General features: G+C 36.8%; 1 long non-coding RNA gene across 1 annotated transcript in view; it reads right to left on the bottom strand.

Annotated features, from left to right (window-relative positions):
* Positions 1 to 1,447: 1,447 nt before the first annotated feature.
* Positions 1,448 to 24,108, bottom strand: part of LOC138168575 (uncharacterized) — a 64,094-nt gene continuing 41,433 nt past the window's right edge. The window contains exon 5 of the long non-coding RNA XR_011170146.1: positions 1,448 to 1,674. This is a non-coding gene — a long non-coding RNA (uncharacterized lncRNA). The remainder of the gene's footprint in view (positions 1,675 to 24,108) is intronic.

Here is a 24,108-nt window from a genome sequence, read left to right as displayed (position 1 = left end):
AGGTGCTTGTTGTAACACGTCCCAGAGTTGCCAAGTCATTTTTTTCCACTAGTGAAAAGTCTCATTTCCTTTCCCATTTTTTATTCTTCTATGTAATTCACCTGCTCCCTAGAGCAGTCTAGCATTCCACTGTATTTGACTCCCCTAGTACCTATCTGGTTTCATCACCAATACTCCTCTTACCCCAGAGAATGGCCAATAAAAGAGCTAATCCAGTTTTGTCTTCCACCTATTTCGTGTTTGAATGGTAACGTTTTTCTTCTGATGGTTAAATCTGTATCAAAGCAAGATGAAAATAGATTTCCTCTTTTATTTGTAATAAATGTGTAGTATCATAGTCACCACTTGAATAACATATCTAACAAAGGGCATAGATTTTCAAATGTAGGCCTTTACCATTTGAATTACCTTTTGGCTTAGTTCTAGTCAACTAAGACTAGTAAGTAGCATTCTAGTCAAATGCTATTTATACCAGTCAAGTGTGACTTTATACCAGTCAACATAAAACAAAATGTTTGAGTATATGTCATTTTTAATATCTGCCAAGAAAGACATTATTATTTATACTAAATAGTCAATGGTCAGCCAAAAAAAATGTTTAATGAAATGCTCTCTGATGAACTTCTAAGCATTTGTAACAATGTTACAGGTCTCAACTATCTTGTCAGAAAATTGCATGAGCACCATATGGTGTATGCAAAATTAGTTAGTAAATTGAGAAGACCTTCCAGAGTCTTTTTATCATGAGAAAAACACCAAGCTCCACTCTGGTTCTATATGGAAAGAAATATGGACAAATTAGAACATGTTAAAACTATATCATGGATACTGTTCTTGATACATTTTGCAAATGTCTTTCATTTATCAAAGGGAGGTGATGTATATGAATTGCATATATATTATATGCAATACATAGACATATATAATACATATATATGTGTATAAATATATATGCATGTAAAGCATACACATATATCACATACAGAGATAGATATATAGAGCTTTAAAAGTTTGACTAGTCTGTCATGGACATGCCCATTTTGGAATAATCATATACATTCTGCCCAAATGTTTTTCAGAGTCATCATAGATAATTCTTAAAACCTGCATGTCTCAAAAGAATCTTGTAATGTGCCCAACTGTCTAATTTAGTGCCATTTGTGTCATTATAGGTTGTTTTGTGTCATTAGATAACCACAAAATTGGTGGGTTTTTTATCATATTATGTCTATATTATGTCATTACACACAGGTACAAAACATTTTTCTTTTTGTAGTACCGTACATGTAGTCTGTGTTAAGAATGTAGCTTGTTTAGTACCTTCGCATTTTAAAAAATGTAAAGGTCATAAGATCTTTGGCCTTTGCTACTCCTCCTTGGAAAATAGACTGTAAGTGTTCCCACAAATAACAACAAGCATAGGGGTGAAAAATGTGTACCACAATCATAAAATCACTGTATGTTTATTCCATTAGTCTTAAGTTAGGGGCAACTTGACATTTGCATTATTATCAGCCCTCTTTCCAAGTGTGTTCTAAGTGAAGCCTATTATGAATGGCCCTGAATGGTTCACACTCTATTGAAGGACTCCATCTGGCCACTTGAAGCAAATGTTGTAGATCCCAAAGGAGACTGGATGACAAAATATGGACATCTCAATGCAGTCCCTCACCCCTATTGGAAAAAACAGAATTGAATTCAATAACTTAACAAATATTTATGTTAAAAAAAACAACAACAACACAAATTTGTGCTGAGTACCAAGGATACAAAAATGAAAAATGACATGGGGCTGCTCTCAAGGACTTATTAACTTACAGGGGCTCACAATTTAGAATATGTTTTAATAGGATAATATTCATATATGATAGACAGCATTTTTCTGGTGCTAGTATCTATTCTTTATACTTTGCTTCTATCAGTGAATTAATATTTAATATTTTATTAAATATTAATCTCAGATATTTCTCAAAACTTTTCATTCAAATAATTTAGTTGATAAAATTGAAAATATAAGCAAAACACAAGAAAGTTTTCCTTGAGCTAGAAATTCATTCCAGGTGGTATGTAACAATTGACATATCAATTGTCTTACAAATATTTCCAAATGTATAAACTAATTAGACATAGGAGGAATTTTCCAAATATCCGTAGAAATGTATTGAGTCTAGCACTGGGTTGTGGTCCTTATTCTTACCCTAATGGTTAGAGAATTTATGCTGTGTTATCTATAATTGAGTCACCAGCTTTTAAATGAGAGAAAAAAAAAAAAACAAAGCAGCCAATTTGACATTAACAAGTCATTTGGAGACTTGGTAAAAAAAAAAAAATGAAACTGTTATTTTTTTTCTAATGTAAGGTGGTTTGTAAAAAAAAAAAACAAAAAAAAAAAAAACAGAACTCTCCAGAGCATTTTGTTGTGTGTGAAATCATGTAGTATATATATGGATTTTGCAGTGATAAAGAAGTAAGAATTGAAACCTACCCAAACCACATGGATAACCCAGTCAGGATGGGAAGTCCTGGGGCTCAAGGACTATGTCTATTATAGATTCTTTGCATCAGATTCAAAGTTTAAAGCACTCCTTATTTTAATGAAAACTTGTTCATTACCCGGTTATTTCCACTCTGATGAGAAACATATTTTCCTTTTATTTATCTGGCATATGTATTACATATGTTCAGGTCATATAAATAGCAATGCATACTGAAATAAGTAGTACCCAACTAGCTAATATATGTCATCATGCATTGTGTTATATCATTAGAAACCCTCAAATTATTTAAACACAAACAGACCATATTAGATCATACCATACACATGGAATAGGTTTAGTTTTGTATTCTGTGTTATAATTAACACCAGGGAAAGCAGCTTGTTTTTTAATATCTTAACATGTTAGGACAATTTAGTGGACATGATATCTCCAACCTTTTCCATTAGTTGTCTAAAAGCAGACTGCAGCTGTCCATCCTTCCCAGCCCTTCCAAACCACCAGTGATATGGAGTCTGATTAAATAAAAATCCTAGAATATCAGAACTGAAAGTATCTTTACCATCATCACCTTCTCATTTTACAGACAAGGAAACTGAGGCTCAGAGAAGTTAAGCAAGTTGCTCAAAGTCACACAACTTCAGAACCTAGTTCAGAAGCAAAGTTGGGCCTATAATCCAGATGTCTTATTTCTCAGTCCTGTGATTCTTCTGCTACATGATCATGAGGAACCCCAGGTTAAAGGATGTGGATCTAAATAAAATAGTGTGTTTTTTAATTCAGTAACATATCATTCAAATTTATACAAAACACACAGACACATAACATTGATAAAGCAGGACCCATGAATTCTTTACTGAAATCTTCTAATGTCTTAGCAGGAAAGTAACTGTGGATGCATCTCCATCAGGTGAGTGGAACACCAGCCTGGCAGATCCTATCAAAGTGGAAAGTCATCAATGGAATGATCCCATGTGACAGAGTGTATGTCAATGTGATATTCTATTCTGTAAGTTTCTGTCAAAACAACATTCTAAGTTGTGGAGAGGTTTCAATCTGCCATCATAAAGGGAATATTATACTAATGAAAAAAATACCATTAAAAATATTTAAGTAAGTTTAAAAAATTAAATATGTATAATAATAGCTTATTAATAGAGACAGTATCATGTAGTGGATAGAGAACTGGTCTCACAGTCAGGAAGATTTGGATTCTAGTCTTGCCTCTGATATAAACTAACTATGTGGCCCTACAAAAATTAGTTAACCTTTTAGTGCATCAGACTTCTTTCATATTATAAATGACAACTTCTTCTATTTTTAAAATTCTTTTAACTTTTTATTTATTAAAAAAAAAGAGCCACTCCTATTTATATTTATTTATTTTGCTTTTTGGAAGGCAATTGGGGTTAAGTGACTTGCCCAAGGTAACACAGCTAGTTTTTGTGTTAAGTGTCTGAGGCCAGACTTGACTTGAACTCAGGTCCTCCTAACTCCAGGGCAGACTCCAGGGCCAGTTTCACTGCGCCACCTAGCTGCCCCAAAAGAGCCACTCCTAATTGATAAATGGTCAAAAGATTTGAACAGATAATTTTTGGAAGAAAAAAATCAAAACCAACAGGAGTCATATAAAAATGCTCTAAATCACTAATAATTAGTGAAATACAAATTAAAACAAATCTGAAGTACCACCTCACACCTATTAGATTGGTTAATATGACAGAAAAATAAAATGACTAATGCTGAATGGGATATGGAAAAATACGTATACTAATGCTCTGTTGGAGTTGTGAACTTGTCCGATCATCCTAGAGAACAATTAGGAACTATGGCCAAAGGGCCATAAAACTGTGCATACACTTTAACCCAGCAATACTACAACTGGGTCTGAATCCCAAAGAGAAAAAACAAAAAAAGGGAAAGTCACATATATATATTTATACACACACAATATTTATAGCAGCTCTTTTTGGGGCAGCAAAAAGTTGACAATTAAAGGGATGATCATCAATTGGGGAATGGTTGAACAAGTTGTATTATATAATTTTTTATGGAATACTATCATGCTTTAAGAAAAGACAGTTTCTGGGGCGGCCAGGTAGCACAGCAAGTAAGAGCACCCGCTCCAGTGTTGAGAAGACCTGGAGATCAAATCCCGGGCTCAGACACTTAGCACCCACCCAGAAACACCTGGCCTTGTAACCTTGAGCAAGTTACTTAACCCCAATTGCTTAGGGGCGGCCAGGTGGCACAGCGAGTAAGAGTACCGGCTCCAGTGTTGGGACGACCTGGAGATCGAATCCCGGGCTCAGACACTCAGCACCACACCCAGAAATAACTGGCCGTGTAACCTTGAGCAAGTTACTTAACCCTGATTGCTTAAAAAAAAAAGAGAGAAAGAAAAGACAGTTTCAGAAAAAAAGATTGCTTCAGAAAAAACTGGGAAGATTTGATATGAACTGATGGAAAGTGAAGTGAGCAGAACAAGGAAAACATTGTCCACAGTAACAGCAATATTATAATCATCATGAACTGTGAAAGACTTAGCTACTCTGACCAATACAATGACCCAAGACGGTTCCGAAAGATTCAATGAAAAGAGCTATCCATCTCCAGAGAGAGAAGTGGTAAACTCTGAGTGCAGATTAAAGTATATTTTTTCACTTTTTCTTGCTTTTTTTTTTTTCAAGATGGCTGATAAAGAAATATGTTTTGCATTGACTTCACATATATAATAGATATCATATTGCTTGCCTTCTCAATGGGTGAGGAGGGGCTAGAGGGAAGAGAAGAATTTGAAATTCAAAATTTTAAAAAAGAATGCTATAAATGAATGAATGATTAGCTAAGATTATAAATTTCAGAGAAGGTCCTGATTTGCATTATTAGAGGAAATTCCTTGCAAGAAGATGACTACACTGATAAAAGTCTCAACTACAACTTAAAAATATATATGAAATATTAGAAATAACACATATATTCTGACTACATATCAAAATGTTTGCCAATTTTCTTCACTTTTGATGATTATCTCTGTGGATTACAGTATTTCAGCAAGTCACCCAGAAAGCTACAGTATCTTAAAACCTCAGTTTCCTTAACTGTAAAATAGAGATTATAACAACACCTACCTCACAGGGTTGTTTTGAGGATCAAATGAGATAACAGTTGTAAAGTTCTTAGCAAAGTGCCTGGCACATAGTAGGCGCTATATAAATGTTTATTCCTTCCACCTTAAATGTCAGCTATTTTGCATTTTGAAGTATGTTATCCCAGATTCCTGCCAAAACCCTATCCCTTAAAGTTTCCACAGACTTATAGTTGTTTTCATTGATATGTAATTTTTTTAAAAAGGACTTGATATAAGCTGATTGCACTGATAGGGAGTAGGTATTGTCACTGAGGGAGTAAATGAAGTGTCACAATAGGATAAATCATCCAAGAAAATTTAAAGAGGGGATAAAGAGAACAGGCAGGTATTATTATGTAAAGCAAAATTTTTATTGAAAGGTAAATCTAGACTATAGGTAAGTAACCCTGCATCCACTTAGTTTAGGTACTTAGTCCCAGACCTCTGTGGGTGTGCCTGTATGGATTTCTGACCTCTTTCCTAGAGATCCCTTCCCCTCTCTTCTTTCATTCCTAGCACTGTTATAATCAAGTAAGAAAATCTTCCCTGGTTCCTATCTCTCCAAGAAGGGACTCTGTGTAGATCTCCAGATGCACAGAAGTTGACTATCCCTAAGGTTACCTCCTAAATTGACCATCAGAAAATATTCTATTTCTAAGTTGTGTGAACTTTTGAATGACTAGAAAAGCTGATAAAAGGCCACAGAATGGTTCCCCAAAACTAAGAAGCATTGATGAAATTTAACATCTTCCCCAGAACTCACAACTTAAATAGCTTAAAATAGCCTTGACTTTCGGGGCTACTTTGTATTAAATGCATATTATTCCATCATGAATATAGTATTAACCTTAGAAACGAGAATTCCTGGACTCAAATTCTGTTTCTTATACATCACCAAAACTCTCACTGAAGCCAGACATCTCTCTAAGTCTATAAGAAAATTATCAATAAGTTACTACTGATCTGCATCAGAGTGTGTCCATGACAGGAATTTCATATACAGATGAACCCCTTACAATGAAAAAATACATGAATAATTAATTGAAAAATACAAATATTAACACTTACTTAAGTTTCCACATCCATAGTATCATAGTGTCCATTGTATCTATCCATAGGCCCTAGGAACTTAGGAAGCAAATTATTACAGTAACTCACAAGCACACATAGAATTACCTTTGGGCACAAAATGGTGATATTTTATCTGTTATGATCATATGCAAAGATTAAGCTGCTTATTGGCTTCCTCAGATCATGGGCCAAAGATTCTCCAACCAGTGTGTTTAAAATTGCACTTCCTTGATAAAGGTCCTTTAGGTATGAGACATGGCCCACTGGCTGCATGATGCAGAAGGAATCTTGCAAAGCTGTTATCTCTTTAAAACCTATTTACTGGCTGATTTGAGGACTACGGTGCTGTAAAATTGGCATCCTGTTTCCAATTCAAGATTTGCTGTGCTCCAGTGTGAGCTCCTGCCAACTTGTATGGATAAAGAGGGCATGTTCAAAAGGAGACCGACCCCTTGACAACCACTTCAAAGCTTTCTTTCCCAGGGAGTTTTAAACAGCTGGGATATCCTCCTACATTTTCCCCCAACCCTATAGTAATAGAAACTGAAGTTCTGAATGTTAGAGATTCATTCACTTGTCATCAACTATCAGAGTTGGTGGAACATATCCAATTGCTTCCAAATTCATACTTACCTTGGTTTTTCTCATAGAAGTATAATACATATAAGAGTCTATTCTCTCTCTGTAATACTCGTCCTTCTATTTCTTAGTGATTTTAAAAATTGGGATTTTTCTTAAAATTGTTCTTCTTAGCACATGTATACAAAGTTAAAGGTCTACCCTGTCATAGCCTGACTTTGAGATCATCTGGAGATTTTTGCCAGCATGCCTAAAGTTTAGGTTGTGTAAATAAACAAGAAAATAAAAGGTTCATTTTTTAATATGTTTGTAATTCCTTGTGTGTGTAGTTTCACTTGTAAAAGCTGCATAGCTGTGTAATTACTCCAAACTCCCATACTAGGCAGAGAAACTTAGTGACATGTTGAGTGAAATGCTACACTGTGTTAATAACGGTTTTGAAAGAAATCAGAAAAGTTAATCATGTGTGGACACAGGGTTAAGAAGCAATGTAACAGACTATTAAGTTTAATATAGATATGTGATATAAGCATATGCAGACAGCTATTAGCATAAATTCATGTTACAGAAGAGCAGCACAGCATACCACTCTGTGGATTTATAATATATGTGGGGGGCAGGATGGGTATTGAAATTAGACAGAAGTGGGTCAGAGACTCCATACACAGGTCCTGGGTCAGGTTGACATATCCTCAGCAAATTATAACCATATCATTTCTGAATGGTGATATTGTCACTGAGAGACTTTATTTCATTGACATGTCAGATGGAGAGACATAGAACAGGATAATCTGGACACATTTTACTGTGGGCTCAGTTGGGAAAATATCCACAGCATGTTTTCAACTGCTGCAGGCTGAATGTTCTGAATTTGCAGGGTCTACTGTATCAATGATGAATTTTCTTCAGAAGATTGAGGGCAAAGGTAGGGATGGCATTTATCCAACTTTCCTGGGATGGCCACTCACCTCAAAAATTATAAAAACCAAAGTAAATTGCAGTATTTCCCCCTTTTATTCTTAAGAATTCCATAGCTGAAATGTTAGGTGTGGCAATCTGGCAGCATATGACAATTATCTATTTTTTTTCAGGAAAATAAAAAAATACTATGTCTTTGCTTTTCATCAAGAAGAATCAAACAAACCCTCTCCCTGTTTCAAATACATCCTTTGACTTTCCTTCCAATAGTTCCTTCAAAGAATAACTGTTGTGTGGTTTAGATTATGTGTTTTTGTTGTTTACATGTCATCTTGAAGTGTTTGACTTGATAAAACTCTCTTTGGGAAATATAAGTATGAAAGGTATTTATAGATCTGGAAGAAAAAACAATTTAGAAAATAAGCAAACAAAGTTACCACATTGGTCACAGGATAAGGTTCTACTCTTATGGTGAATGGTTTCCTTCTGTATCCATTCTTTTCTATAATCCCTGCTCTTTTAAGAAAGTATTGGACTTTTATTGTTTAAGATGGAACTTCTATAATCTCAATAGTTATAGACCAGTTTGGAAAATTTCCAGAATGTTCATCTGTCTTTCTTTTTTTAATGGAGGACAAAACTTTATAGTATGTTTAATAATGTGTTCTTTCACTTCAAAGATCAAACAGCAACAGAAACCTAAATAGAGTACATCATTGAGTCTGGTGCTTTTTAATTATACAATGGGGCAGCTAGGTAGCACATTAGTAGGGGGACTGGGCCTGGAGTCAGGAAGACATCTTTCTGAGTTCACATCTGACTTCATGTACTTACTGGCTGTGTAACTAGCTGTATAACCCTAGGCAATTCACTTAACCTGGTTTTTCTCAGTTTCCTTACCTGTAAAATTACAAACCACTCCAGTATCTTTGCCAAGAAAACCCTAAATTGGGTCAAGAAGAGTTGGAGACTACTGAAAAACAACTCAACAAAAACAATATATAATAGGAAGTAGAACAGAAATCTAGAAGTTATAGGAACAAAGAATCTTAGAATTGCAAAGGTCCTTAGAGATCATTAACTTTCCTCTTTACCTATTCTACAGATGAAAAAAAAAATTCAGTCCCAAGTAGGTAAAGTGACTTGTCCAGGATCATAAAGCTTATAAATGGCTAGAACCCAGTTCTTTCTATTAGACAACACTGCCATTTGTATAGTCACTTAGGACAAACCTTAAATATGGGCTAAGTGGGATCATATGGCTTAAAACTGGAGATGTCCTGAATCAAATAATGCAAATGTCTCATTTTGCATATGAGGGATGAATAGATCAAATAAGCTAATGGATATACTCACAATTATAGGTAACTTCCTATAGACTTCCTAGACTGTATGATTTCAGGTGTCTGAAATTCAACTCTAAGGGCTTTATCCCTTTTAGTTAGGTATTTAACAATTGTTCATGTTATTAACAATTATAGCACAGTAGAATGAACCTGAGAATAGGTTTTATTAATGGGACCAGAAAAGAAGAATGAGTCTACTAAAATCTTGCGGAAGTAGCATCAGTATTTCCAGGAATAATAATAGATCACATGTATATAATGTTCACATTGTAGCTACATTGATATGTGGTCAGGTGGACATGGAAAGGAGTCACACAGAACAAGAGGGCATGGGTTATGGTCTGTGTTGTCATAAATAGTACTCATGTTGGTCACATGTCCATTCAGGTGGCAAAGTTTATATTGAATAGAACTTTTCTTACAATAACTTTGAGAAGGTAGTATAAAAACTATTCCTATTTTACATATAAGGAATCTGAAAATACATGATTTTACAGATGAGGAAATGAGAAATGAAGGGACCTGTTCAAGGACATTGAGCAAACAAGTGATGGAGGTGGGGCTAAAATTTGGGTCTTGTGACACCATGTCCAGTGGCCTTTCTGCTCTACCATGCTGGAGGGAATAAACTTTGTTCTGCACAATAGCTAGCTGTGCCATTATTTGAGAAACAAAAAGTGGGGGAAGGAGGGAGGATGGCATTCTCAGTTAAAGTATCTGCCCTTTCCTTAACTCTGCTCCCTTATTTCCATTCATACTTATGAAGATGACTAAGCCTCATTTCCATACCATATCAGTTCTTTCCTCTGTATTTTTCTAGGCCCATAGAAGAATGGCAGCGACAGAAAGAGGGTTAATAGATCAGTGAAGAAGGGACAGAGCTCCTGAATAGAGACTGAAAGGAATTTCAAGTTAGTGGTGGAACACCAGCCATCAGTGGAGAGTTTCCTACCTTTTCTCATGTTGAAATATTTAACTTGAACTTTGTATTAGTTTTCAGTGAGTGGAATCATAATAATAGCAGCCTTTGTCTGAGGACCTAAAGGGCAAAAAATGAAAAGTTCACTTCTCCAGTGTGAGTCTAAATGGAATATGTGCTGCAGAGAATTAAGCCTCAACTGATAGGGTTTGTCAACCAGAATCCAAGTGGAGTTGGTCTGGGGATTTTAATTAGAAAGAGGAATCTAAGTTTGAATCGATTTAACCTGACCTCTCCATGAACACTTTAGCTCAAATTCAAATGGAATTGATTCAGAAGTTCCAAAAAAAGTGGATTAATTTTGTTCAGAATCTTACTAAGCTTTTGCATTTTTGCCAGAGTAGGAAAGGGATGTGTGGACTTTTTGGAAATCTTTAAAGAGAGAGAATGGCTGTTCAATCTTTTTAGTTCCTAATAGAAGGATCAGAAACTGTGTTTCAGAGGGCTTGAAAAGAGCATTTTATGTTCCTCAGGTATATTCTCCTGTTTTCATATCAGACCACATCCATAGAATCATAGATCTAGCTAGACCTTAGAGGTTATCTAGTACAATTCCCTCATTTCTCAGATGAAGTAGGTACAGAGCCTTTCCCAAGGCTACAAAGGTATCAAGTGTCAGAGTCAGGGTCTTTTACTCCAAATTCAGTTCTCCTTATGCTCTACCAACTTGCCTCCTGACCTGTCTCTTAGTGCTCAGAGATTTCTGGGAAAAGTCTTCAATTTTCTCAGTAGGGTGGATCTCAGACTAAGCTCAGTGGTTTCCTCCTAGAGCCACACTTTAGAGGACAGACCTCTCATTTTTGAGGAATGCAGCTGAAATATCAACAGTAACCTGTTGTCTATAGCTTACTTTTATTTCAGAAGTACCTTGTTATTTGGAAGGTCATGGGACATGGTAATTCCCCAACTTGAATATAAATCTAAAATGTTCAGAATGGAAAGCAGGAGGGAGCACGAGAAAAAGAGAGACCGGGAGAGGGAGCGAGAGGGAGAATCGACAGGCTACCAAATGAAAGAATAGCAATCTGTGGGCTGAATTGGATTTTTTCAGCTTCCACTTTGATGTCAAATAGCAACATGTGTGGCTTGCATTGCTTTTGCATGCAAGATCAATGTCCAGGGGACTCAGGGGGCCAGCTTCAAGATGCAGCATGGAATGTAATATGCTGCAGAGAGTCAGATCACAAGCTGGAGACGGAGCTTTGGTTTCTCTGATTATCAGTCTGGCTGAAGATGAACACATAAAGCAAAGGGAATGTTGAAGTTTCTGGATGGTGAGGGGAAAGGATAGGGAAAAAAAAAGTGTTCCTTTGCTTCAGCAAAGCTAGTGTTTACTTTCTTTCAGTCTCAGAAGGCAGGAGCTCTTTAAAATGGTGTGGCAATAAGCAAACAGTTGTGTAGGGACTTCAGGTGAAGGAAAGCTTAAAAGATTTGTTTCCTAGGGAATATTTAGCCAGATCTTCCCAAAGAACAGTTAAACTTGGGCTTAACCCTTTCTTTGCCAGAACCTTCCTGCTGGTAATAAATATTCTAATTAATAAATATTTATTATTGAGACAGAGTATATTCAATTATTAATACATATCAATATCAATATTTATTATTAATGTTGATTAATGTTATATTGATAACTATTAATAAATAATGTCAGTTCAGCACTGTAATTATTCCAAAAGAGGAAAGAAAATCAGTTCCCTTAAGTGCTGGAGGAAATTATTCTAACATTTTATTTTCATAAAATGCCACCCTGGTCCTTGGAGTATAGGCAATCAATGGGTTAAGTTAGATCACTCCCGTATGTTCCCTGACCCCAGAATGCTTCATCAAATGTACTCATTACTGACTGAGCAAGGGAATGAGTAGTTGTGCGCTGCAGTTTAAGCGCTGATGGGATTGTGTGGAAGCCCTAACGTGGCCGAGGTATTTAAATTTTGATTTTTGTAATGGGCTTTGACATGTTTCATTTCCTCCGAGGGAACACTCGAGACCTCTGAAAGTAAATGTTGCTAAAAAGTCATCAAGGCAGAATATTAAAATGCCATCAAATGAAAATTTCACTAATGCAATCCGGCTAGGGCTCCAGGTACCCGAGCGAAAAGGGGAGTGTCAAAGGTCCCAGTTCTTTTAGCGAAACATTATTTGTTCCTCTTCACTGACTGTTTCTCCAAATAAATTATTTAAAGTCTTATTTCTTCTTTCTCCTGGGCCTCTTAAAGTTCAACTATACTGAGAGGAGGTGGAGGAGGTGGGGGCGGAGGGGGAAGGTATCCTATCTAGAGAATTCAGTAACTCCCTGTGGAGTTGACATTCCTGGTAACGCCCTTCACCTCCCCCACACTACTGCCAGCCTTCAGATCCATCACACAGGTGAGTTCAGTAGGGAGGGTGACGATTGTATTTACCTGTTTCAGGTAGAATTGATTCACAGCAAGAAACATTCAAATCTTTTTAATGTGGCAAGTGAAACAAAGTGTGTGATATAATCAAAGGGGATTTCCTGAGTGACATGAGATAACTTCCCAAAGCTTTTACAGCAAGCGGTCATGTTCCAAAGACCTACAGCATATCTCAAGATTTTAATTTTTAAGGATTTTGTTTAAGAGTTCCATTTCAATTGTCTCATTTTATATCTCTTACTAATTTCAGGTATCCACGTAGGGAGAGGTCAAGAAAGCATAATTGGCATTCAGAATTGGGATTGCTGCTAAAACTCCTGTTTAATTGGGAAAAATTAATTGATGGATGAGAAGCAGAGCCTTTACTGTTTAGGTTTTGTTCTGGTATTTGGGTATTGTGGTTATCTGTTTCTATTGGACATTTACAGGAAGAGGTTTTTGGAAAGGAAATAAGAAAGATGTACCACCTGAACTTCAGACATTTTCAGTGTCTCCTATCAGTATAAAAAGAGAGTATCAATTGCCCTGTATTATTTTGTGCTGTATACTGGAGCTATAGATAGACTAGGTGTAGGGGATGGGGTGGAACCTGTGATTTCATCAATATAGGAAACTCCTAGATGAGGAAGCTCCCTCTAGCAAAGAGGAAGGGCATCTTCTATGCAACTTAGAGTCTTAGAGAGATGCTTAATGCACTGAGATAATAAAGGACTTGCCTAGAGTCATAAAGCCTTGGATGTGTTAGAGGCATGCCTTGAACCCAGGTTGTCCTGACTTCAAGGCCAGCTCTCTCCGCTATTACCTGATGCCTCTCTTAATGTTGCTATATAGTTGTTCATTCCCACAACTCTCATGTTTCCTGATAGGATTTGTGTAAATTCTGACTGATTCCCAAATGACCTTCGGCTTAACTAATATGCTATACTTCAAAATTTTAAAGCCTCCAAGCCATTGTATGTTATTTCATGAATTACTATGGCCAAATAAAAAATATCACTACTGGTAAACCCCTCTGGTGGTAAACCTTTTTTAAAGTTAACTGGAATGGTACTTAAATGACAAACACTTCAAGTTCCAAACTTGATGTCTTTGGTGTGCTAGCCTACACTGGCATTTTCTACAAGAATTCAGGGTCACCTCTACACCACAATAAGGCATTGGAGAAGTACTTTATGGAGACTCTTAATAAGTATATGCAGGGGCCACTAGGTGGTGCAGTGAGTAAAGCACGGGCCGGAGTTGGGGTTCCGACCTCAGACACTTAACACCCACACAAAAACACTATCCGTGTAGCCTTGGGCACTTAACCCCAATTGCCCTTCAAAAGGCAAAAAAATAAACAATAAAAAAATAAGTATATGTAGAAAGATAATAACTCTCCCAATCCATATATGTGAGTATATGTGTGTGTATATATACATACATATGTACTCACCTGCTATTATATGTTATACACACACGCACATGTGTGCGCACTCACATAGTATATGCTAGCTGGTATATATTACTAGTACAACAACTAGCAGATTGAGTCCTCAGAGTTCAACTGCCTACCCCACCATGTCAGTATGCTAAGAGTATGCTACCCCTGAGAGGCTGTGGGGTTCTTCAGCTACTGGCTCGAGCCCCCATTCTAATATTCCTCCCACATCAGTCACCAGTGATTACCGCCCCCAAAATCACTTACCAGTTAATTCCTCCTCATTATCAATCAATTAACATCAATTAGCTTTTATAAAAGGAGAATTACTGAAAAGATTAGCAACAAACAAAATGGAAAAATTAGCCTCCTGAAGCAGGGCCAGGTGTATTGTCCCCTCTACACTTTAGTCCTTGGGAGAGTGATCTCAAACTTAAAAGTGGTAGCCATAAACATTTTTCCCTGAGATCAAGATCCTAGGACTTGGTATAGCCAACACATGGGCTACTAGGTTAGGTCAAACAAGTTGTTCTTTAACTGATTCTCTTCCAAACTTTCTAAGTTCACAAGAGCCTTCCCTCTCTCTCTTTTGCTTTTTTTTTTTTTTTCTGAAGATCTGGAAAGGGTAATAGGGACAGGGGAAAGAGCAGGGCTAGATTTTCACAGGCCACAAAGAGAACTTAGTGGGGAGATAAATGCTGAGGTCTCTTTCTGTCTAAAGAATTTCTTTCCCTAATGACTATCAGAGAGATCCATCCTGTTCATGTCTTTTTAATGTATACCCAGGGCTGCCTCTGTTTTGCCAGTTAGAAGGGTTTCTGTCATCACAGAATAAAGCCATGGAACAGTCACAGAATGCCTATGTATGCTCTAAAGTATAGAGCTGAGCACACCAATATGCTTTTTCAGAAGTAGGCTCCCCAAGGACCCATATAAGTTGTAACTAGGAAGAGCAGATAATGTTTGCTTAAGGTCCTGGGCCCTTGTCTGCCAGGCCCCTGTTACCTATAAATAAATTCTTTCATTGATCACAGTATCTATAACACCAAGTCTGCGTCTGTATGTAATGGTTTCAGATAAAATATCAGTGGTTTTTTAATGTCTAGAATCAGAATTACCAGCTTCACTCTCCACTAAACTTAACCTTCTAGTATAAATCTTTACATACAAGGAAATTGTACAATTGGGATAATCGACCAGATAATTCTGGTGCAAAATCCTTTTGTCTGAAATATTTGGATCATTCTGACAAAAACAAGTGTTTTCCCCATCTTTGAAGAGAAGAGTGATGTTTCATGTAGTATTAAAATGACTTGGAGTAATTTATAATGCTTTGTAAGACAGAGCAATTGGAGAAATCTTGCATTATTGCAATAATGGCTAAGCTAATTAGTTTGTTTTTTTTTTTAAATACACAAAGATGTCTGTTAAATAGTTACTAGAATTGATGACATCTTGGATAGAATATTGGATTTGGTATCAGGAAGAACAAAGTTCTAGTCTTGCCTGAAGCACTTACTAGCTGACCTTGGACAAGTCATTTAACTTTTCTCACTTTCATTTTCCTCATCTGTAAAATGGGGAGAATAGAAATGCATATCTCATAGACTCATTGTCAGGATCAAATGAGATAATATATGTAAAGCACTTTGCAAAAATTAAAGCCCTATATAAATCTAATTATTATGTATAATGTCATACATTATATATAACTACAACCTCATTTATTTGGAGTCCACTAATTTAGAATTTGTTGTAATTTCATTTGGGACTGAATTACAATTTGCCATTGAAAAAAGTTAGCTAAATGAATGGGTAGCATAAAAAATACTGCATTATAGGAGTCATATTTACCTTACACAAGGGAACTCTTTAATTTTAAGGACATTTTTTCTGGCTAACTCAATTAAAAATATTTTATTATAGCTGCTAGAAATTGAAGAAGGTACAAGTATAAATAAATCCTTCATCAATGGAGTTTAAAATCAAGTAAGGAAGACATAATGATCACAAATAGCCATTTAGTACATGCAGGAGGTACAAAGTGCTATTTGCATACATTATAAATAATAATCATATTAATGCTATTTCACCTTTTTATAGTATATGGAGTTGAGCAAATGATTTCGCATATATCATATCATTTGATCATCACACGATCCTTGTGAGGGAGAGACTGTTATGCTTCATTTTTGGTTGCTTGGTTCTTGTCCTTCGTTTTCCAGGAGGACCAAAATGACATCACTATATTAGAGGCAAGTTACAGTGCATGTAACTGTGACTGATCAGACTAATATGAGCTTGGAGTGCTCACCCACAGGTAAGGCACAAGTAGTCCAACTGAACATTTGGGGTGGATTCTCTAAATTTGCACATCTCACATTTCTTTTGAGCTGCTACAATTCTGCTTTGCAAATATCACACAGCTCCTTCTCTGATGTGGCCACACCATGCCGGGCAGTCCTTTGCTACTGTCTCCCATGTCACACAATCAGTTCCAAAGTTCTTCATAGAGACCTTGAGAGTATCCTTGTATCACTTCTTCTGACCACCATGTGAGTGCCTTCCTTGTGTGAGTTCTCTGTAAAATAGTCTTTTAGGCAAACAAGGGAACTGAGGGTTGAGAAAAATTAAGTGATTTGTCCATGAACAGAGATGGTAAGAATCTGAAGTTATATTTGCAATCAGTACTTTGTGAATCTTAGTTCAGCACTCTAACCACTGAACCACCCAGCTTCCAGATGAAAAAACTAAGTCTTCGAGAGATTAAATGATTTGCCCAGGGCATTCATCTAATGTCTGAGCTGGGATCTAAAACCCAGTCTTCCTGATTCCTAGTTCAATGCTATCTCCTACAAATAATTCTGCATATGCAAACCATACAAAATGCTACACAAATAATCCTGCTAATCAGTTTCTTAAAGTTCATGGATTTAGAGGCGGAAAGGACCTTAGAAGCTATCTAGTACAATTCCTTAATTTTACAGAGGAGGGGACTGATACTAAGAAAGGTTAAATGGCTTGCCTAGGATTGTTGTTGCTCAGTTGTTACAGTCATGTCCAACTCTGCTTGACCCCATTTGGGTTTTTCTTGGCAGAAATACCAGAGTGGTTTGCCATTACATCGATTGTAAAACAGTGACAAAAGCCAGTCCTCTAACTACACAGCTAGCCTGTTGCTCATTATACATACTGCCTCAGGTGTTTACATATATATCCATCCATACATATAAATATATATTGCCAACTATGATCAGTTATCTTCCACTAAAATCTTACTGTGATGCTCATTATGGTGTGAATGTGATTTTCAGAGGCTACGCCAGCAAAGGAAACATTGCTTCAAGTCCTACCAAGTTGGAAAAAACATCCAAAATAGACAGAGTAAAGGGAATATACCACGTCTGTTAGAAAAGTCTAGCCTGTCTTCATAGAAGTTCATCAGTCTTGGTCAACGATTTGTTTTCAGGATGATTCATGAAACTGTCCTTTACAGCATGGAGAATTCATGGTCTTCCTTGATAGAGCATGTACCTTTGATTCAGTGAAGGAATATATTGTCATATATACTCATTGGAGCTGACCCAGTTGAGCTTTGCCTCAGGGGAAAAAAATAACTTTACCATTACCAAAATTAATTACCCTATACTTTTGAAAGTCCCTAAACTAGTGGTTCTCAAGACTTTTTTGCTTAAGGCACAGTATTATTCTTTTCTTCTTTGAAGAAATGCAACACACTATGTTACATGTACATGTGATTCAAAGTTAAGTTCTATACATGGCACACTGAGTCAAAGGTAAGCATAGGTCACCTTTTTAGACTCATAGAGCCAGCTTATAGAGAGGAAATGTGGCATTTTGGAAAGAGCACTGCATTGGGAGTCAAGCAAACTGGACACTAGTTTGGGCTCTGACCTCTCCAGGCCTTTGTTTTTTTGTCTGTTAAATGAAGAATTTTTTTGAGATGACTTCTAAGATATTTTCCTTACATTTTAGGACCCTGATTTTTCACCAACTTAGAATTGCCATTTCCCCAGTTATATATATAATTTCTGAGGTTGTGCTTGATACATAAATTAGTCCATCAAATCAGCAAATGTAGACACAAACTTAAAAATCTTAATTATCTGTAAACTTTGACTCATCATAATAATTAATTGAATTTTACAGCTTCCCATCTAAGCTGTCCCTTCACAGGTGGATTCAAAATCATAAATTCATCTCTCCAATTTGAGTCTAAATAGGAAAGAGGCAAGTGGGGATTTAAACTGTGTGTCTGATTTTACCAAGGTCATGCTACCAGAAGTAAAAATACGGAATGCCATTCCACTACCCAAACCACTGTCTTTTTATGTCAGAAAACGCAGAGGGAAACCTCAGGTTCATTTCATCAAAGCAGACAGCCCATCTGGACACTGCTGTATGGATGTGGTATTCTTGAATAGATGGCTGTGTGTGACCTTAGTCCAAATGTGCTATTTTTTTCTTGGCCTGAATTATCTTACATTGGCTTTCTGCTTCAAGCCAACCAACTCAAGAATTCCCTCTACTTTTTTGTCCAGACAGTCTTACTCCCAGGCTGACAGTTAAGGGAAACTTTTAGCTGGTATTTTCCCAAGGAAAGTCTATGCTAGATACAGGACAAGATAAAACCATGTTCCATTAAGAAAGTTTTCCCTATTGGTTTTGGCAGATTATTTTTCTTCCTATTTTAGGATAACTGTCTTTGATTTTTACGTCAAAGATAAAACCTTTGAGGAAAGTGGGGGAAATGAAACACAAATCCTTCAACTCATGAGAAACCACTTATTTTATGATGGCAAAATATTGTTTTGGGCAAAAAAATGCACAATTCTTTAGTTTCTAATCTGTTAAAAAAAAAAGTACATTGAAGTTAGATGTACTTGTTTTACTAAAGATCAAAGTATATTTGTTCCCCATACACTTTCTGGAGAAATCAGAGCATCGTAGGTTAAGGGATTTCTGAAAGGGACCATTGAGGTCAATCTAATTTAGCTCTCTCGTTTGACAGTTAATGAAACTGAAACTGAAACCTTGCTTAAAGTCATATAGGCAGTAAGTGTTCAGAATCAGAATACAAACCCAATTCCTCTGACTCCATATCCAGTGTTCTTAACACTGGGCTATCTTGAATCAAAGCACTGGGGTCCTACATCAGCATGTTTGTAGAAATCTTGGAGCAGGTGAATATGGCTCTGATAATCCTCTAAAAGTCAAGTTCTTACTTGAATTTCTTCAATCATGAATCTGGTCCGGAAATCTTACAAGGATTCCTGTAGTTCCTGACTCAGAAAGGCAAAAATACTAGGATACTTCCTCTTCTATGTGGTGTTTCCATTTCAGCAATTCATAATCCTAAATACGGGCATGTTTAGAAGAATTAGGCAATAAAAGGCACTTCATGAGAAACATTTTTGACATTGTGTATAAAGTTTAAATTTGGTTTAAATTGAGAAGGGCACCAGGGAAGGCCTATTCATTTATACTCTTTTTCCAAATGGAATCCCTCAATTATTGAATGTGTTATCTTTTGCCCCAAGTAGAAAAACAAATCCTTGATTCCATATAAAATATGAGAATGTACTTTTGGACAAATTTTGTAGTAAGGTTTTTTTTTTTTTTAATAAATACTAGCTCTTTGAAGTATATGTATTTGACCTTTCATTTTCCCTCTTTAGAGTTAGTAAACTGTAAACTTTAAGCAGGAAAGCAGTGCTTGGGACACTGTGGGCCCTTTGCGGATCTATTGTTATAGTCCAGGCCAGTGGAAAAGCTTCCTGTACTAGGATGGTTGTAGTAGGAATAAAATGGAGGGAATGGATGTGAAGTAATTTAGAAGGACCCAGATGACTTGGTAACTGACTAGATATATGCATCTTAAAAGGAAGGAAAGGAAAAAGTTTTCAAACATCAGAGACTAGATGAATAAATGTTGTGCCACTTAGAGAAAAAGTGAATTCAGAAGAAAGAACAAATTTTGGGGTAAAGATTAAAAAGTTCATTTGAAGACATGCTGAGATTTAGAACATACAGTCGGGCAGCTAGCTAGTGAAGTTGGCAGAGTACTGGGCCTGGTATCAGGAAGACCCAAGTCCAAATCCAGTCTTAGACACTTACTAGGTGTATGAGCTGGGGCAAGTCACTTAACACTGCTTCGTATGTAAGATGAGCTGGAAAAGAAAATGGCAAACCACTCCAGTATCTTTGTCAAGAAAATCCCCAAACAAATATACTGAAATGACTGGACAACAACAAAGGGCTTCTAGTAGGCAGCAGGTCTAGAAATCACAGCTAGAGACAGATCTGAAAATCATCTGCAGGGTAATTGTCAAAAACAGGGGAGCCAGTGTGATTGCCAAGGGAAAGCACATACAAAAAGAGAAATGATGTGAGCTAAGGACAGAACCTTGGGAAGTGCTTTACAATTATTATCCCATTTGATCCTTACAACAACCCTGGGAGATACTTGGTATTTATTATACCAATTTTACAGATGAGGAAACTGTAGGGAACAGAGGTTAAGTGACTTGAGTAGGGTCACACAGCTAATAAATGCCTGAGGTTAGGTTTGAACTCAAGCCTTTCTGATTTCAGTCCCAGTATTCTATCCACTGCAACAACTTGCTTCAGAAAATTGGAAGAGTCAGTAGGAACCTGGAGGTCTGTAGGAAATGGCAACAAGGAGGGTAGAGTGTATTGTAAAGTAATTACATGAACTTTGAAAGGAGCAAATATTATGGAAAGATGGTGATTGAGGAATGCAGTAGCATTTGGGAAAGAGTGTACTAGTCTCTCCTGGCTCTGTGAGTCAATGGAAATATATGTGGGAAAATAAGGTGGGAACCCATGGAGAAGACCCTAGGAGATATAAGATCTTTCTGGAAAATGCAAATTTCAGTTCAAACCATGATGTAGAAGGGGCATAATTCACAATGATTCTGGTTCAAACTTGTGGGGGGGGAAGGGGGGTTGGTTAGGGGAAGGTGGGGTGAAAAGAAAGGAGGGAAGAAAAGTAAAGGTGTTTGTTGGTAATGAAGTGGGGCTTCCAAAGGGCAAAATAATGTAAGTTAGCACCAGGATGGATCAGTCAAGAGTACACTTGGGTAGGAGGAAAGTTGACTGAGGTTCAGGAAAGGGTAGTATTGGTTATGAAGTTCACATGCCAGGTAGTAAAACTAGATTACTAGGGTTGCAGATTCAATTGACTGGCTCCACGGTTCTAGTAGAAAAATCACTGAATGTAGAATTCAGATGACTAAGTCTTCAAACTCTCTAGGTTTTAGCTTCCTCATCTGTCAATTGAGGTCTTTAGATGTGACCTCTATGGTCACTTCTACCTCTAATGGAGTGTCTGGTTCTATATGGAGGTTTTTGAGTCTTCCTGCACAGTTTACTTTGCCCCCGACTCTATCCCTTCCCTCCCTGTCCCCTCCTATCTCCCTAACCCCCATCCCAAGCATTCTTTGGCTTATGTGGATCAAAGTTTACAGGACTGATCTGGGCAGAGGGAGAATGAGGCAATCACAACCTGGTTTTACCATTCACCAGCTGTGGCACAATCTCTGAGTTTCATTCACTCATTTGTAAAACAGGCATAATGATGCCCATCATGCCTCTCCAATCTATTGTGTGGGAATGGGGTGGGATAAAATGAAATAAAAGCCCTGTAAAAGGAGCTTAAAATCATAAAGCACTATTACAACTTTTAAATTTTTTTCTTATTTTTAAATGTTTGCAATTTATACAGAGGCAGATACCATGTTTATTACATTATGAAAATGGATATATAAGGCATTAAGCCCTCAGCATTCCTCTACTCTCTTAGATGAATTTGGGCAAAAGAGAAATTATTAATATCTTGTAGTAGGTAGATATATCATATGTTTCCTTCACTCCCTTGCTCAGTAATATCAGAGTTTCAAAAACCTATTTTTCTTTATCATTGGGAAAATCTGGCTTCCCTTCACACTCAGCTAAGTGTGAGCCTTCGGCTGCTTCTGTCCCTGAGTGCTTGTAAGAAAATGCCTTTATGGCAGCAGTTGTGATCTTGTTGGCCCCAGAGTGCAGCTAGTCCCAGGACCCGGAAGGCTAATCCTGGTGGGGCTGTTGACTCCATTGTGTGACCTTGAGTGAATCACTTGACCTCTTTCTGTCCCCATCAATCCACTTAGGAAAAAAAAGGAGGATACATAACAAGAGCCTGAGGCAGCAGCTGATTAAAAGCTTTACTGAGAAGATGAATATGTAAAAATGAATCTTAGCAATGCCCCTTTGTGTAGAAAATGCTAAACTGATAAATATGGGATAAGGAAAATATTTTTGAATTTCAAGTTATGAGAATAAAGAAAAACCCTCTGTCAGGAAGGGAATTCAAACCTTGACTTTGTTTTGAGAGGAAAGCATTTGGAAAATCTTAAAGCACTCAATATCAAACTAGACTGAGTATCACAGGAAATGTTTTCTTAGCTCTTTCAGGTTTGGGGTAAAGTAGCTATACAATGATCTAAAGAGAAAATTTACTTGTTGAGCATTTCCTGTTCAACTGTGTGGAATATTGTAGGCATCAGGAGACTCTTTTTCTTTTATTTAAAATGGTTAACACTAAGACCTTCAGGGTTGAAAAATGACCTTTCTATTTTCCCTCCTAGATTTTTCATCTATGTCTGGTTTTAGGTTACTAATCAAGGTAAAAGTAAAATAGTAAAGGTCAACTAATATAAATATGATGAATCCTCCAACAACTTCTTTCACTTAGTTTTTTTTGTTAAATAACATATTCTCTATTCATATACCCAAAAAATGTTTCTTAATGGAAAGGAAACCTTGTCTCCTAGGAGGCACTGAAATTTTATATAGGCTCCTCAAATTCTGGGACAAGATTAGCAATTACTGCATCAACCCAGCCAGTGTAGACAGTGAATCCAAATAATTGGGAATTTAAGGAGGTAGGGATGGGGTCCTCAGAATCCAGGCTATGTCAGAGAACCTCAGAGACCCTCTGAGACCCTCTGAGACCCTTTAGACCTCAGAGTCCAAACCATACATGACCAAGAATCCCCTGGCTAGCATTTTGTCACAAGGAGAGTTATATCCTGTTTGGGGTCCAAAAATGGACCTGCTGCCCTGTGGAATTTTGCTTTGTAACAAATGCTGTTTGTCAAAATTCGAATATAATTTAATCCAGAGCCTTTTTTTGGATCCTGATTAATTATGTCATCCTGAGCTTCATTTTGGTTTAAACTTGCTGAAAATTTTCTAACTTGTTTATCACAAAGTGGACATTTTGGGGAGAGGGTGTGCCCTAACAGTGCCATTAAGAAGATAGCATCATACAGGGGAAGGAATGATGGGTTTAGAGTGAGGAAAGACCTGTGTTCAAATATTGCCTCTAACATGTATTCATTATGTGAGCATGAACAAATCACTTGAGCGCTATTAGCCTCTGATTTCTCATTTGTTGTTTTGTTTTGTTTTGTTTTTGGAGGGGGAAAGGTAGGGCAATTGGGATTAAGTGACTTGCCCAAGGTCACACAGCTAGTTTTATGTTAAGTGTCTGAGACCAGATTTGAACTCAGGTCCTCCTGACTCCAGGGCTGGTGCTCTATTCACTGAGCCACCTAGCCACCCCCTTGTCTGTCATCTTTAAAACATATTATTAGCTTCCTGAATTATTTTGGGAAAAAAAAATATATATATATATACATATTTATATGAAAATACATAATACAAACATACATACATATATAAGAAAAT

Source organism: Petaurus breviceps, unplaced genomic scaffold, assembly GCF_028583685.1.
Source record: "Petaurus breviceps papuanus isolate PSGF00001 unplaced genomic scaffold, PetGlider_PUasm1.0 37, whole genome shotgun sequence".
NCBI lineage: Eukaryota > Metazoa > Chordata > Mammalia > Diprotodontia > Petauridae > Petaurus > Petaurus breviceps.
Note: the sequence above shows the minus strand (reverse complement) of the source record. Positions and strands in the feature narration are given on the sequence as shown.